General features: G+C 36.1%; 8 non-coding genes across 8 annotated transcripts; all 8 read left to right on the forward strand.

Moving 5' to 3' along the window:
* Positions 1-1769: 1769 nt before the first annotated feature.
* TRNAF-GAA (transfer RNA phenylalanine (anticodon GAA)) lies at positions 1770-1842 on the forward strand. Its single transcript has one exon. It is a non-coding gene; the product is annotated as a tRNA-Phe (tRNA).
* Positions 1843-2837: 995 nt separating this feature from the next.
* On the forward strand, positions 2838-2920 carry TRNAL-CAG (transfer RNA leucine (anticodon CAG)). The gene has a single exon. It is a non-coding gene; the product is annotated as a tRNA-Leu (tRNA).
* Positions 2921-6189: 3269 nt separating this feature from the next.
* TRNAF-GAA (transfer RNA phenylalanine (anticodon GAA)) lies at positions 6190-6262 on the forward strand. The gene has a single exon. It is a non-coding gene; the product is annotated as a tRNA-Phe (tRNA).
* A 6001-nt stretch (positions 6263-12263) lies between these two features.
* TRNAL-CAG (transfer RNA leucine (anticodon CAG)) lies at positions 12264-12346 on the forward strand. Its single transcript has one exon. It is a non-coding gene; the product is annotated as a tRNA-Leu (tRNA).
* Positions 12347-13213: 867 nt separating this feature from the next.
* TRNAF-GAA (transfer RNA phenylalanine (anticodon GAA)) lies at positions 13214-13286 on the forward strand. The gene has a single exon. It is a non-coding gene; the product is annotated as a tRNA-Phe (tRNA).
* Positions 13287-14281: 995 nt separating this feature from the next.
* On the forward strand, positions 14282-14364 carry TRNAL-CAG (transfer RNA leucine (anticodon CAG)). The gene has a single exon. It is a non-coding gene; the product is annotated as a tRNA-Leu (tRNA).
* An 867-nt stretch (positions 14365-15231) lies between these two features.
* On the forward strand, positions 15232-15304 carry TRNAF-GAA (transfer RNA phenylalanine (anticodon GAA)). The gene has a single exon. It is a non-coding gene; the product is annotated as a tRNA-Phe (tRNA).
* A 981-nt stretch (positions 15305-16285) lies between these two features.
* On the forward strand, positions 16286-16467 carry TRNAV-CAC (transfer RNA valine (anticodon CAC)). Its single transcript has 2 exons — positions 16286-16323; positions 16423-16467. It is a non-coding gene; the product is annotated as a tRNA-Val (tRNA).
* The last annotated feature ends 1114 nt before the right edge of the window (positions 16468-17581 follow it).

Genomic DNA, 17581 nt, shown 5'->3' on the forward strand with positions numbered 1-17581 from the left:
TAGTCAGCTTGTTTGACTTTGAAACACTGAGGCATTACTGAGACAAATGTCCTTAAAAAATATGCTGTGGACAAAGTCAAAAAGGCAAAAAACACAAGCTCCACACAGGTCCGTCATCTTTAATTTGAAATATAGGAGGTTTCTACTTTAATGGTGAGACAAAGCATCTACATATTTGACATTGCTCCAGTGAGTAGAGCCCACTTAAAAATGTATGGGTTGCTTGTCTCTGCAAGCAAAAGCTGGGCACTAAACTGGCATACTTGCAATGCTGGATGGTTCAGAGTGAAAACACCTATAGGCTGACAATAGTAATTGCAGGTGTTGATTAACTCATTGTGCAAAATAATTTCTAAAATGTGGTCACTTTGGGAGGTTTTCTGCTGTTTTGGTACTCTGCAAATTTCATCTGCAAGGTATTCCTGCAAAATCTGCATTGCAAAACCCAAATAGGGCTCTTCCTTTCAAAGCCCTGCTGTGTGGCCAAACAGTAGTTTCTGAAGAAATGTGGTGCATCACCGCATTTGTGAGAAATCTAACATTTCTAATATCCAAACAAAATAAATGGAGGTTTAAAAATTAATGCAGACGAAAAGTATGCATATAAAAAATGTTATTTATTGACTTTTTTGGGGTGGTGTGACAAGTTTTTAATCACAAGGGATGGTAACATTTCTGCTGACTAGCATGGAAGGAGTTAAGTTCCAATTGCATATCGAAGTCATGATGGCCGAGCGGTCTAAGGCGCTGCGTTCAGGTGGCAGTCTCTGTTAAAAATTTGAGAAACGGTAACTTTTTCCTTTTGAACACATGAATGTTTTTTAGTAATTTTTCCTCTATTTTGTCGCAGTCGCAGGTCGCAGTCTTCCCTGGAGGCGTGGGTTCAAATCCCACTTCTGACATCAACATTTAATTTCAAGAAACTTTATCTTCATTTATTGATTAGATGAGGTCAAACAAAACTTAGTAATGTGGTTTTGAAAAATTTCCTGAGAGTCTTTGGAGTGAATCTGAATTTGTCCTCTCAAAAAAGAACTCTAGGAACATCAAACAGGTTTTTTTGTGCATATGTCTGTTGTTCTTTTGGCACTAGAAAAATCCTTTGGACAGTCAATGAGGAGGGACTATTTCACCTCTTTGTGTTCTCTGTCCCTATTAGGGTAGGGAATCAACCTTCTACAGTGCTGTCATGAAATATATCTAGAAACGGATTTGCTGGTAAGTCTACTTTCATAGTTTTCACCTCATACATCAATAGACCATAACGATACTTAATTAACAAAAACTTAACAAGTAGGTAATCATAGTTTAAAAAATGTGAAATGCCCATGTCCTTCTGACATGTTTCAGCACATTTTGGGACAAATGGTCTCACTTTTAACAATCAATAAAATATTTTCTCTAAATTTTTGTCTCTTTTTTGCTCCAATTGTTTGCATCTCATAAAAAATAAAACTTGATGTAACATTATGCATGCAAATTGTGTTTTATGTGCGACCATGACCTATTCTAGAAGCACAGGGTCAGAATTATACTGGTGCATGGAGACAAACTGAAAATGTAAAAATTCAATGGCAAAATTGCTGTCTTTTTCTACTCATTCACAAATAGTTAATGAATGTTATTAAATATGTACAGCAAAATGGAAGGCGTTTCAAATAGAAATCATGCTTCAAAAAACAGTCAAATGAAAAATTATAATATATCCCTCCAGGTGTGACACTTGACATTTGCAGAGTGTCAAACCCCCCAGAAAATGTATAGATATGGCCGAAATAGCTCAGTTGGGAGAGCGTTAGACTGAAGATCTAAAGGTCCCTGGTCCAATCCCGGGTTTCGGCAAAATGCTTTTTCTTCACCGTTTACATTTTAAGGAGATATTAAACAAAGCACATGGACTGATCATGATCAAAAGGCCTAAAAATCTTAACTATCTACAGAAAACAAAATGTTAAAAATTTGAGAAACAGTAACTTTTTCCTTTTGAACACATGAATGTTTTTTAGTAATTTTTCCTCTATTTTGTTTTATTTCAGATTGACTTAGCTGTAAGAGGATTAAAAGGTAACCTGATAGCTGAAACAGACAGCACTTATCAGACACTAGCTGAATGATTATAGTCAGCTTGTTTGACTTTGAAACACTGAGGCATTACTGAGACAAATGTCCTTAAAAAATATGCTGTGGACAAAGTCAAAAAGGCAAAAAACACAAGCTCCACACAGGTCCGTCATCTTTAATTTGAAATATAGGAGGTTTCTACTTTAATGGTGAGACAAAGCATCTACATATTTGACATTGCTCCAGTGAGTAGAGCCCACTTAAAAATGTATGGGTTGCTTGTCTCTGCAAGCAAAAGCTGGGCACTAAACTGGCATACTTGCAATGCTGGATGGTTCAGAGTGAAAACACCTATAGGCTGACAATAGTAATTGCAGGTGTTGATTAACTCATTGTGCAAAATAATTTCTAAAATGTGGTCACTTTGGGAGGTTTTCTGCTGTTTTGGTACTCTGCAAATTTCATCTGCAAGGTATTCCTGCAAAATCTGCATTGCAAAACCCAAATAGGGCTCTTCCTTTCAAAGCCCTGCTGTGTGGCCAAACAGTAGTTTCTGAAGAAATGTGGTGCATCACCGCATTTGTGAGAAATCTAACATTTCTAATATCCAAACAAAATAAATGGAGGTTTAAAAATTAATGCAGACGAAAAGTACGCATATAAAAAATGTTATTTATTGACTTTTTTGGGGTGGTGTGACAAGTTTTTAATCACAAGGGATGGTAACATTTCTGCTGACTAGCATGGAAGGAGTTAAGTTCCAATTGCATATCGAAGTCAGGATGGCCGAGCGGTCTAAGGCGCTGCGTTCAGGTCGCAGTCTTCCCTGGAGGCGTGGGTTCAAATCCCACTTCTGACATTTATTTTCAAGAAACTTTATCTTCATTTATTGATTAGATGAGGTCAAACAAAACTTAGTAATGTGGTTTTGAAAAATTTCCTGAGAGTCTTTGGAGTGAATCTGAATTTGTCCTCTCAAAAAAGAACTCTAGGAACATCAAACAGGTTTTTTTGTGCATATGTCTGTTGTTCTTTTGGCACTAGAAAAATCCTTTGGACAGTCAATGAGGAGGGACTATTTCACCTCTTTGTGTTCTCTGTCCCTATTAGGGTAGGGAATCAACCTTCTACAGTGCTGTCATGAAATATATCTAGAAACGGATTTGCTGGTAAGTCTACTTTCATAGTTTTCACCTCATACATCAATAGACCATAACGATACTTAATTAACAAAAACTTAACAAGTAGGTAATCATAGTTTAAAAAATGTGAAATGCCCATGTCCTTCTGACATGTTTCAGCACATTTTGGGACAAATGGTCTCACTTTTAACAATCAATAAAATATTTTCTCTAAATTTTTGTCTCTTTTTTGCTCCAATTGTTTGCATCTCATAAAAAATAAAACTTGATGTAACATTATGCATGCAAATTGTGTTTTATGTGCGACCATGACCTATCCTAGAAGCACAGGGTCAGAATTATACTGGTGCATGGAGACAAACTGAAAATGTAAAAATTCAATGGCAAAATTACTGTCTTTTTCTACTCATTCACAAATAGTTAATGAATGTTATTAAATATGTACAGCAAAATGGAAGGCGTTTCAAATAGAAATCATGCTTCAAAAAACAGTCAAATGAAAAATTATAATATATCCCTCCAGGTGTGACACTTGACATTTGCAGAGTGTCAAACCCCCCAGAAAATGTATAGATATGGCCGAAATAGCTCAGTTGGGAGAGCGTTAGACTAAAGGTCCCTGGTCCAATCCCGGGTTTCGGCAAAATGCTTTTTCTTCACCGTTTCCATTTTAAGGAGATATTAAACAAAGCACATGGACTGATCATGATCAAAAGGCCTAAAAATCTTAACTATCTACAGAAAACAAAATGTTAAAAATTTGAGAAACGGTAACTTTTTCCTTTTGAACACATGAATGTTTTTTAGTTATTTTTCCTCTATTTTGTTTTATTTCAGATTGACTTAGGGTACCGTTACACCTAGCGACTCACCAGCGATCCCGACCAGCGATATGACGCGGTCAGGATCGCTGGTGAATCGCTAGGTGGTCGCTAGTGAGCTGCTACTCAGGCAGATCTCACCAGCGACATCGCTGGGGACAGGGATCACTACTTACCTGTCAGACGCGGCGATCCTGCGTCCTCCCACCCGGCTCCACGCGTCGCTTGTCGGCACCACAGGAAGCGCCGCAAGAAGTGACGGGCGAGGAATGGTCCAGGAGCTTCTTGCGCGATCAGCGATAACCAACGGGGGAGCCGGTCGGAGGTAAGTATCACATGCAGCGATATCGCTAGTAATATCGCTGTAACGTCACCAAATCTGTGACTTTTCAGCGATATTGCTCGTGATATCGCAGTGTGTAACGGGGGCTTTAGCTGTAAGAGGATTAAAAGGTAACCTGATAGCTGAAACAGACAGCACTTATCAGACACTAGCTGAGTGATTATAGTCAGCTTGTTTGACTTTGAAACACTGAGGCATTACTGAGACAAATGTCCTTAAAAAATATGCTGGGGACAAAGTCAAAAAGGCAAAAAACACAAGCTTCACACAGGTCCGTCATCTTTAATTTGAAATATAGGAGGTTTCTACTTTAATGGTAAGACAAAGCATCTACATATTTGACATTGCTCCAGTGAGTAGAGCCCACATAAAAATGTATGGGTTGCTTGTCTCTGCAAGCAAAAGCTGGGCACTAAACTGGCATACTTGCAATGCTGGATGGTTCAGAGTAAAAACACCTATAGGCTGACAATAGTAATTGCAGGTGTTGATTAGCTCATTGTGCAAAATAATTTCTAAAATGTGGTCACTTTGGGAGGTTTTCTGCTGTTTTGGTACTCTGCAAAGTTCATCTGCAAAGTATTCCTGCAAAATCTGCATTGCAAAACCCAAATAGGGCTCTTCCTTTCAAAGCCCTGCTGTGTGGCCAAACAGTAGTTTCTGAAGAAATGTGGTTCATCACCGCATTTGTGAGAAATCTAATATTTCTAATATCCAAACAAAATAAATGGAGGTTTAAAAATTAATGCAGACGAAAAGTACGCATATAAAAAATGTTATTTATTGACTTTTTTGGGGTGGTGTGACAAGTTTTTAATCACAAGAAATGGTAACTTTTCTGCTGACTAGCATGGAAGGAGTTAAGTTCCAATTGCATATCGATGTCAGGATGGCCGAGCGGTCTGAGGCGCTGCGTTCAGGTCGCAGTCTCCCCTGAAGGCATGACATCAACTTTTCATTTCAAGAAACTTTATCTTCATTTATTGATTAGATGAGGTCAAACAAAACTTAGTAATGTGGTTTTGAAAAATGTATTCCTGTGAGTCTTTGGAGTGAATCTGAATTTGTCCTCTCAAAAAAGAACTCTAGGAACATCAAACAGATTTTTTGTGCATATGTCTGTTGTTCTTTTGGCACTAGAAAAATCCTTTGGACAGTCAATGAGGATAGACTATTTCACCTCTTTGTGTTCTCTGTCCCTATTAGGGTAGGGAATCAACCTTCTACAGTGCTGTCATGAAATATATCTAGAAACGGATTTGCTGGTAAGTCTACTTTCATAGTTTTCACCTCATACATCAATAGACCATAACGATACTTAATAAACAAAAACTTAACAAGTAGTTAATCATAGTTTAAAAAATGTGAAATGCCCATGTCATTCTGACATGTTTCAGCACATTTTGGGACAAATGGTCTCACTTTTAACATTAACAATCAATAAAATATTTTCTCTAAATTTTTGTCTCTATTTTGCTCCAATTGTTTGCATCTCATAAAAAATAAATCTTGATGTAACATTATGCATGCAAATTGTGTTTTATGTGCGACCATGACCTATTCTAGAAGCACAGGGTCAGAATTATACTGGTGCATGGAGACAAACTGAAAATGTAAAACTTCAATGGCAAAATTGCTGTCTTTTTCTACTCATTCACAAATAGTTAATGAATGTTATTAAATATGTACAGCAAAATGGAAGGCGTTTCAAATAGAAATCATGCTTCAAAAAACAGTCAAATGAAAAATTATAATATATCCCTCCAGGTGTGACACTTGACATTTGCAGAGTGTCAAACCCCCCAGAAAATGTATCGATATGGCCGAAATAGCTCAGTTGGGAGAGCGTTAGACTGAAGATCTAAAGGTCCCTGGTCCAATCCCGGGTTTCGGCAAAATGCTTTTTCTTCACCGTTTACAAGTGGTTCAAATCCCACCTCTGACATCAACTTTTAATTTCAAGAAACTTTTTTCTTCATTTATTGATTAGATGAGGTCAAACAAAACTTAGTAATGTGGTTTTGAAAAATTTCCTGAGAGTCTTTGGAGTGAATCTGAATTTGTCCTCTCAAAAAAGAACTCTAGGAACATCAAACAGATTTTTTGTGCATATGTCTGTTGTTCTTTTGGCACTAGAAAAATCCTTTGGACAGTCAATGAGGAGGGACTATTTCACCTCTTTGTGTTCTCTGTCCCTATTAGGGTAGGGAATCAACCTTCTACAGTGCTGTCATGAAATATATCTAGAAACGGATTTGCTGGTAAGTCTACTTTCATAGTTTTCACCTCATACATCAATAGACCATAACGATACTTAATAAACAAAAACTTAACAAGTAGGTAATCATAGTTTAAAAAATGTGAAATGCCCATGTCATTCTGACATGTTTCAGCACATTTTGGGACAAATGGTCTCACTTTTAACATTAACAATCAATAAAATATTTTCTCTAAATTTTTGTCTCTATTTTGCTCCAATTGTTTGCATCTCATAAAAAATAAAACTTGATGTAACATTATGCATGCAAATTGTGTTTTATGTGCGACCATGACCTATTCTAGAAGCACAGGGTCAGAATTATACTGGTGCATGGAGACAAACTGAAAATGTAAAACTTCAATGGCAAAATTGCTGTCTTTTTCTACTCATTCACAAATAGTTAATGAATGTTATTAAATATGTACAGCAAAATGGAAGGCGTTTCAAATAGAAATCATGCTTCAAAAAACAGTCAAATGAAAAATTATAATATATCCCTCCAGGTGTCACACTTGACATTTGCAGAGTGTCAAACCCCCCAGAAATTGTATAGATTTGGCCGAAATAGCTCAGATAGGAGAGCGTTAGACTGAAGATCTAAAGGTCCCTGGTCCAATCCCGGGTTTCGGCAAAATGCTTTTTCTTCACCGTTTACAAGTGGTTCAAATCCCACCTCTGACATGAACTTTTAATTTCAAGAAACTTTTTTCTTCATTTATTGATTAGATGAGGTCAAACAAAACTTAGTAATGTGGTTTTGAAAAATTTCCTGAGAGTCTTTGGAGTGAATCTGAATTTGTCCTCTCAAAAAAGAACTCTAGGAACATCAAACAGATTTTTTGTGCATATGTCTGTTGTTCTTTTGGCACTAGAAAAATCCTTTGGACAGTCAATGAGGAGGGACTATTTCACCTCTTTGTGTTCTCTGTCCCTATTAGGGTAGGGAATCAACCTTCTACAGTGCTGTCATGAAATATATCTAGAAACGGATTTGCTGGTAAGTCTACTTTCATAGTTTTCACCTCATACATCAATAGACCATAACGATACTTAATAAACAAAAACGTAACAAGTAGGTAATCATAGTTTAAAAAATGTGAAATGCCCATGTCATTCTGACATGTTTCAGCACATTTTGGGAAAAATGGTCTCACTTTTAACATTAAAAATCAATAAAATATTTTCTCTAAATTTTTGTCTCTTTTTTGCTCCAATTGTTTGCATCTCATAAAAAATAAAACTTGATGTAACATTATGCATGCAAATTGTGTTTTATGTGCGACCATGACCTATTCTAGAAGCACAGGGTCAGAATTATACTGGTGCATGGAGACAATCTGAAAATGTAAAAATTCAATGGCAAAATTGCTGTCTTTTTCTACTCATTCACAAATAGTTAATGAATGTTATTAAATATGTACAGCAAAATGGAAGGTGTTTCAAATAGAAATCATGCTTCAAAAAACAGTCAAATGAAAAATTATAATATATCCCTCCAGGTGTGACACTTGACATTTGCAGAGTGTCAAACCCCCCAGAAAATGTATAGATATGGCCGAAATAGCTCAGTTGGGAGAGCGTTAGACAGAAGATTTAAAGGTCCCTGGTCCAATCCCGGGTTTCGGCAAAATGCTTTTTCTTCACCGTTTACAAGTGGTTCAAATCCCACCTCTGACATCAACTTTTAATTTCAAGAAACTTTTTTCTTCATTTATTGATTAGATGAGGTCAAACAAAACTTAGTAATGTGGTTTTGAAAAATTTCCTGAGAGTCTTTGGAGTGAATCTGAATTTGTCCTCTCAAAAAAGAACTCTAGGAACATCAAACAGATTTTTTGTGCATATGTCTGTTGTTCTTTTGGCAATAGAAAAATCCTTTGGACAGTCAATAAGGAGGGACTATTTCACCTCTTTGTGTTCTCTGTCCCTATTAGGGTAGGGAATCAACCTTCTACAGTGCTGTCATGAAATATATCTAGAAACGGATTTGCTGGTAAGTCTACTTTCATAGTTTTCACCTCATACATCAATAGACCATAACGATACTTAATAAACAAAAACTTAACAAGTAGGTAATCATAGTTTAAAAAATGTGAAATGCCCATGTCATTCTGACATGTTTCAGCACATTTTGGGACAAATGGTCTCACTTTTAACATTAACAATCAATAAAATATTTTCTCTAAATTTTTGTCTCTTTTTTGCTCCAATTGTTTGCATCTCATAAAAAATAAAACTTGATGTAACATTATGCATGCAAATTGTGTTTTATGTGCGACCATGAAATATTCTAGAAGCACGGGGTCAGAATTATACTGGTGCATGGAGACAAACTGAAAATGTAAAAATTCAATGGCAAAATTGCTGTCTTTTTCTACTCATTCACAAATAGTTAATGAATGTTATTAAATATGTGCAGCAAAATGGAAGGCGTTTCAAATAGAAATCATGCTTCAAAAAACAGTCAAATGAAAAATTATAATATATCCCTCCAGGTGTGACACTTGACATTTGCAGAGTGTCAAACCCACCAGAAAATGTATAGATATGGCCGAAATAGCTCAGTTGGGAGAGCGTTAGACTGAAGATCTAAAGGTCCCTGGTCCAATCCCGTGTTTCGGCAAAATGCTTTTTCTTCACCGTTTACATTTTAAGGAGATATTAAACAAAGCACATGGACTGATCATGATCAAAAGGCCTAAAAATCTTAACTATCTACAGAAAACAAAATGTTAAAAATTTGAGAAACGGTAACTTTTTCCTTTTGAACACATGAATGTTTTTTAGTAATTTTTCCTCTATTTTGTTTTATTTCAGATTGACTTAGCTGTAAGAGGATTAAAAGGTAACCTGATAGCTGAAACAGTCAGCACTTTTCAGACACTAGCTGAATGATTATAGTCAGCTTGTTTGACTTTGAAACACTGAGGCATTACTGAGACAAATGTCCTTAAAAAATATGCTGTGGACAAAGTCAAAAAGGCAAAAAACACAAGCTCCACAAAGGTCCGTCATCTTTAATTTGAAAAATAGGAGGTTTCTACTTTAATGGTGAGACAAAGCATCTACATATTTGACATTGCTCCAGTGAGTAGAGCCCACTTAAAAATGTATGGGTTGCTTGTCTCTGCAAGCAAAAGCTGGGCACTAAACTGGCATACTTGCAATGCTGGATGGTTCAGAGTGAAAACACCTATAGGCTGACAATAGTAATTGCAGGTGTTGATTAACTCATTGTGCAAAATAATTTCTAAAATGTGGTCACTTTGGGAGGTTTTCTGCTGTTTTGGTACTCTGCAAATTTCATCTGCAAGGTATTCCTGCAAAATCTGCATTGCAAAACCCAAATAGGGCTCTTCCTTTCAAAGCCCTGCTGTGTGGCCAAACAGTAGTTTCTGAAGAAATGTGGCGCATCACCGCATTTGTGAGAAATCTAACATTTCTAATATCCAAACAAAATAAATGGAGGTTTAAAAATTAATGCAGACGAAAAGTACGCATATAAAAAATGTTATTTATTGACTTTTTTGGGGTGGTGTGACAAGTTTTTAATCACAAGAAATGGTAACATTTCTGCTGACTAGCATGGAAGGAGTTAAGTTCCAATTGCATATCGAAGTCAGGATGGCCGAGCGGTCTAAGGCGCTGCGTTAAGGTCGCAGACTCCCACTTCTCCCACTTCTGACATCAACATTTAATTTCAAGAAACTTTATCTTCATTTATTGATTAGATGAGGTCAAACAAAACTTAGTAATGTGGTTTTGAAAAATTTCCTGAGAGTCTTTGGAGTGAATCTGAATTTGTCCTCTCAAAAAAGAACTCTAGCAACATCAAACAGATTTTTTGTGCATATGTCTGTTGTTCTTTTGGCAATAGAAAAATCCTTTGGACAGTCAATGAGGAGGGACTATTTCACCCCTTTGTGTTCTCTGTCCCTATTAGGGTAGGGAATCAACCTTCTACAGTGCTGTCATGAAATATATCTAGAAACGGATTTGCTGGTAAGTCTACTTTCATAGTTTTCACCTCATACATCAATAGACCATAACGATACTTAATAAACAAAAACTTAACAAGTAGTTAATCATAGTTTAAAAAATGTGAAATGCCCATGTCATTCTGACATGCTTCAGCACATTTTGGGACAAATGGTCTCACTTTTAACATTAACAATCAATAAAATATTTTCTCTAAATTTTTGTCTCTATTTTGCTCCAATTGTTTGCATCTCATAAAAAATAAATCTTGATGTAACATTATGCATGCAAATTGTGTTTTATGTGCGACCATGACCTATTCTAGAAGCACAGGGTCAGAATTATACTGGTGCATGGAGACAAACTGAAAATGTAAAACTTCAATGGCAAAATTGCTGTCTTTTTCTACTCATTCACAAATAGTTAATGAATGTTATTAAATATGTACAGCAAAATGGAAGGCGTTTCAAATAGAAATCATGCTTCAAAAAACAGTCAAATTAAAAATTATAATATATCCCTCCAGGTGTGACACTTGACATTTGCAGAGTGTCAAACCCCCCAGAAAATGCATAGATATGGCCAAAATAGCTCAGTTGGGAAAGCGTTAGACTGAAGATCTAAAGGTTCCTGGTCCAATCCCAGGTTTCAGCAAAATGCTTTTTCTTCACCGTTTCCATTTTAAGGAGATATTAAACAAAGCACATGGACTCATTATTTACAGCTAATGTAAAAGGCCTAAAAATCTTAACTATCTACAGAAAACAAAATGTTAAAAATTTGAGAAACGGTAACTTTTTCCTTTTGAACACATGAATGTTTTTTAGTAATTTTTCCTCTATTTTGTTTTATTTCAGATTGACTTAGCTGTAAGAGGATTAAAAGGTAACCTGATAGCTGAAACAGACAGCACTTATCAGACACTAGCTGAATGATTATAGTCAGCTTGTTTGACTTTGAAACACTGAGGCATTACTGAGACAAATGTCCTTAAAAAATATGCTGTGGACAAAGTCAAAAAGGCAAAAAACACAAGCTCCACACAGGTCCGTCATCTTTAATTTGAAATATAGGAGGTTTCTACTTTAATGGTGAGACAAAGCATCTACATATTTGACATTGCTCCAGTGAGTAGAGCCCACTTAAAAATGTATGGGTTGCTTGTCTCTGCAAGCAAAAGCTGGGCACTAAACTGGCATACTTGCAATGCTGGATGGTTCAGAGTGAAAACACCTATAGGCTGACAATAGTAATTGCAGGTGTTGATTAACTCATTGTGCAAAATAATTTCTAAAATGTGGTCACTTTGGGAGGTTTTCTGCTGTTTTGGTACTCTGCAAATTTCATCTGCAAGGTATTCCTGCAAAATATGCATTGCAAAACCCAAATAGGGCTCTTCCTTTCAAAGCCCTGCTGTGTGGCCAAACAGTAGTTTCTGAAGAAATGTGGTGCATCACCGCATTTGTGAGAAATCTAACATTTCTAATATCCAAACAAAATAAATGGAGGTTTAAAAATTAATGCAGACGAAAAGTACGCATATAAAAAATGTTATTTATTGACTTTTTTGGGGTGGTGTGACAAGTTTTTAATCACAAGGAATGGTAACATTTCTGCTGACTAGCATGGAAGGAGTTAAGTTCCAATTGCATATCGAAGTCAGGATGGCCGAGCGGTCTAAGGCGCTGCGTTCAGGTCGCAGTCTTCCCTGGAGGCGTGGGTTCAAATCCCACTTCTGACATCAACATTTATTTTCAAGAAACTTTATCTTCATTTATTGATTAGATGAGGTCAAACAAAACTTAGTAATGTGGTTTTGAAAAATTTCCTGAGAGTCTTTGGAGTGAATCTGAATTTGTCCTCTCAAAAAAGAACTCTAGGAACATCAAACAGGTTTTTTTGTGCATATGTCTGTTGTTCTTTTGGCACTAGAAAAATCCTTTGGACAGTCAATGAGGAGGGACTATTTCACCTCTTTGTGTTCTCTGTCCCTATTAGGGTAGGGAATCAACCTTCTACAGTGCTGTCATGAAATATATCTAGAAACGGATTTGCTGGTAAGTCTACTTTCATAGTTTTCACCTCATACATCAATAGACCATAACGATACTTAATTAACAAAAACTTAACAAGTAGGTAATCATAGTTTAAAAAATGTGAAATGCCCATGTCCTTCTGACATGTTTCAGCACATTTTGGGACAAATGGTCTCACTTTTAACAATCAATAAAATATTTTCTCTAAATTTTTGTCTCTTTTTTGCTCCAATTGTTTGCATCTCATAAAAAATAAAACTTGATGTAACATTATGCATGCAAATTGTGTTTTATGTGCGACCATGACCTATTCTAGAAGCACAGGGTCAGAATTATACTGGTGCATGGAGACAAACTGAAAATGTAAAAATTCAATGGCAAAATTGCTGTCTTTTTCTACTCATTCACAAATAGTTAATGAATGTTATTAAATATGTACAGCAAAATGGAAGGCGTTTCAAATAGAAATCATGCTTCAAAAAACAGTCAAATGAAAAATTATAATATATCCCTCCAGGTGTGACACTTGACATTTGCAGAGTGTCAAACCCCCCAGAAAATGTATAGATATGGCCGAAATAGCTCAGTTGGGAGAGCGTTAGACTGAAGATCTAAAGGTCCCTGGTCCAATCCCGGGTTTCGGCAAAATGCTTTTTCTTCACCGTTTACATTTTAAGGAGATATTAAACAAAGCACATGGACTGATCATGATCAAAAGGCCTAAAAATCTTAACTATCTACAGAAAACAAAATGTTAAAAATTTGAGAAACGGTAACTTTTTCCTTTTGAACACATGAATGTTTTTTAGTAATTTTTCCTCTATTTTGTTTTATTTCAGATTGACTTAGCTGTAAGAGGATTAAAAGGTAACCTGATAGCTGAAACAGACAGCACTTATCAGACACTAGCTGAATGATTATAGTCAGCTTGTTTGACTTTGAAACACTGAGGCATTACTGAGACAAATGTCCTTAAAAAATATGCTGTGGACAAAGTCAAAAAGGCAAAAAACACAAGCTCCACAAAGGTCCGTCATCTTTAATTTGAAAAATAGGAGGTTTCTACTTTAATGGTGAGACAAAGCATCTACATATTTGACATTGCTCCAGTGAGTAGAGCCCACTTAAAAATGTATGGGTTGCTTGTCTCTGCAAGCAAAAGCTGGGCACTAAACTGGCATACTTGCAATGCTGGATGGTTCAGAGTGAAAACACCTATAGGCTGACAATAGTAATTGCAGGTGTTGATTAACTCATTGTGCAAAATAATTTCTAAAATGTGGTCACTTTGGGAGGTTTTCTGCTGTTTTGGTACTCTGCAAATTTCATCTGCAAGGTATTCCTGCAAAATCTGCATTGCAAAACCCAAATAGGGCTCTTCCTTTCAAAGCCCTGCTGTGTGGCCAAACAGTAGTTTCTGAAGAAATGTGGTGCATCACCGCATTTGTGAGAAATCTAACATTTCTAATATCCAAACAAAATAAATGGAGGTTTAAAAATTAATGCAGACGAAAAGTACGCATATAAAAAATGTTATTTATTGACTTTTTTGGGGTGGTGTGACAAGTTTTTAATCACAAGGGATGGTAACATTTCTGCTGACTAGCATGGAAGGAGTTAAGTTCCAATTGCATATCGAAGTCAGGATGGCCGAGCGGTCTAAGGCGCTGCGTTCAGGTCGCAGTCTTCCCTGGAGGCGTGGGTTCAAATCCCACTTCTGACATCAACATTTATTTTCAAGAAACTTTATCTTCATTTATTGATTAGATGAGGTCAAACAAAACTTAGTAATGTGGTTTTGAAAAATTTCCTGAGAGTCTTTGGAGTGAATCTGAATTTGTCCTCTCAAAAAAGAACTCTAGGAACATCAAACAGGTTTTTTTGTGCATATGTCTGTTGTTCTTTTGGCACTAGAAAAATCCTTTGGACAGTCAATGAGGAGGGACTATTTCACCTCTTTGTGTTCTCTGTCCCTATTAGGGTAGGGAATCAACCTTCTACAGTGCTGTCATGAAATATATCTAGAAACGGATTTGCTGGTAAGTCTACTTTCATAGTTTTCACCTCATACATCAATAGACCATAACGATACTTAATTAACAAAAACTTAACAAGTAGGTAATCATAGTTTAAAAAATGTGAAATGCCCATGTCCTTCTGACATGTTTCAGCACATTTTGGGACAAATGGTCTCACTTTTAACAATCAATAAAATATTTTCTCTAAATTTTTGTCTCTTTTTTGCTCCAATTGTTTGCATCTCATAAAAAATAAAACTTGATGTAACATTATGCATGCAAATTGTGTTTTATGTGCGACCATGACCTATTCTAGAAGCACAGGGTCAGAATTATACTGGTGCATGGAGACAAACTGAAAATGTAAAAATTCAATGGCAAAATTGCTGTCTTTTTCTACTCATTCACAAATAGTTAATGAATGTTATTAAATATGTACAGCAAAATGGAAGGCGTTTCAAATAGAAATCATGCTTCAAAAAACAGTCAAATGAAAAATTATAATATATCCCTCCAGGTGTGACACTTGACATTTGCAGAGTGTCAAACCCCCCAGAAAATGTATAGATATGGCCGAAATAGCTCAGTTGGGAGAGCGTTAGACTGAAGATCTAAAGGTCCCTGGTCCAATCCCGGGTTTCGGCAAAATGCTTTTTCTTCACCGTTTACATTTTAAGGAGATATTAAACAAAGCACATGGACTGATCATGATCAAAAGGCCTAAAAATCTTAACTATCTACAGAAAACAAAATGTTAAAAATTTGAGAAACGGTAACTTTTTCCTTTTGAACACATGAATGTTTTTTAGTAATTTTTCCTCTATTTTGTTTTATTTCAGATTGACTTAGCTGTAAGAGGATTAAAAGGTAACCTGATAGCTGAAACAGACAGCACTTATCAGACACTAGCTGAATGATTATAGTCAGCTTGTTTGACTTTGAAACACTGAGGCATTACTGAGACAAATGTCCTTAAAAAATATGCTGTGGACAAAGTCAAAAAGGCAAAAAACACAAGCTCCACACAGGTCCGTCATCTTTAATTTGAAATATAGGAGGTTTCTACTTTAATGGTGAGACAAAGCATCTACATATTTGACATTGCTCCAGTGAGTAGAGCCCACTTAAAAATGTATGGGTTGCTTGTCTCTGCAAGCAAAAGCTGGGCACTAAACTGGCATACTTGCAATGCTGGATGGTTCAGAGTGAAAACACCTATAGGCTGACAATAGTAATTGCAGGTGTTGATTAACTCATTGTGCAAAATAATTTCTAAAATGTGGTCACTTTGGGAGGTTTTCTGCTGTTTTGGTACTCTGCAAAGTATTCCTGCAAAATCTGCATTGCAAAACCCAAATAGGGCTCTTCCTTTCAAAGCCCTGCTGTGTGGCCAAACAGTAGTTTCTGAAGAAATGTGGTGCATCACCGCATTTGTGAGAAATCTAACATTTCTAATATCCAAACAAAATAAATGGAGGTTTAAAAATTTATGCAGACGAAAAGTACGCATATAAAAATGTTATTTATTGACTTTTTTGGGGTGGTGTGACAAGTTTTTAATCACAAGGAATGGTAACATTTCTGCTGACTAGCATGGAAGGAGTTAAGTTCCAATTGCATGTCGAAGTCAGGATGGCCAAGTGGTCTAAGGCGCTGCGTTCACGTGGCAGTCTCTGTTAAAAATTTGAGAAACGGTAACTTTTTCCTTTTGAACACATGAATGTTTTTTAGTAATTTTTCCTCTATTTTGTCGCAGTCGCAGGTCGCAGTCTCCCCTGGAGGCGTGGGTTCAAATCCCACTTCTGACATCAACATTTAATTTCAAGAAACTTTATCTTCATTTATTGATTAGATGAGGTCAAACAAAACTTAGTAATGTGGTTTTGAAAAATTTCCTGAGAGTCTTTGGAGTGAATCTGAATTTGTCCTCTCAAAAAAGAACTCTAGGAACATCAAACAGATTTTTTGTGCATATGTCTGTTGTTCTTTTGGCACTAGAAAAATCCTTTGGACAGTCAATGAGGAGGGACTATTTCACCTCTTTGTGTTCTCTGTCCCTATTAGGGTAGGGAATCAACCTTCTACAGTGCTGTCATGAAATATATCTAGAAACGGATTTGCTGGTAAGTCTACTTTCATAGTTTTCACCTCATACATCAATAGACCATAACGATACTTAATTAACAAAAACTTAACAAGTAGGTAATCATAGTTTAAAAAATGTGAAATGCCCATGTCCTTCTGACATGTTTCAGCACATTTTGGGACAAATGGTCTCACTTTTAACAATCAATAAAATATTTTCTCTAAATTTTTGTCTCTTTTTTGCTCCAATTGTTTGCATCTCATAAAAAATAAAACTTGATGTAACTTTATGCATGCAAATTGTGTTTTATGTGCGACCATGACCTATTCTAGAAGCACAGGGTCAGAATTATACTGGTGCATGGAGACAAACTGAAAATGTAAAAATTCAATGGCAAAATTGCTGTCTTTTTCTACTCATTCACAAATAGTTAATGAATGTTATTATATATGTACAGCAAAATGGAAGGCGTTTCAAATAGAAATCATGCTTCAAAAAACAGTCAAATGAAAAATTATAATATATCCCTCCAGGTGTGACACTTGACATTTGCAGAGTGTCAAACCCCCCAGAAAATGTATAGATATGGCCGAAATATCTCAGTTGGGAGAGCGTTAGACTGAAGATCTAAAGGTCCCTGGTCCAATCCCGGGTTTCAGCAAATTGCTTTTTCTTCACCGTTTACATTTTAAGGAGATATTAAACAAAGCACATGGACTGATCAAGATCTAAAGGCCTAAAAATCTTAACTATCTACAGAAAACAAAATGTTAAAAATTTGAGAAACGGTAACTTTTTCCTTTTGAACACATGAATGTTTTTTAGTAATTTTTCCT

The sequence above is a fragment of the Dendrobates tinctorius genome, unplaced genomic scaffold, assembly GCF_039654945.1.
Source record: "Dendrobates tinctorius isolate UK_male_01 unplaced genomic scaffold, ASM3965494v1 ptg000350l, whole genome shotgun sequence".
NCBI lineage: Eukaryota > Metazoa > Chordata > Amphibia > Anura > Dendrobatidae > Dendrobates > Dendrobates tinctorius.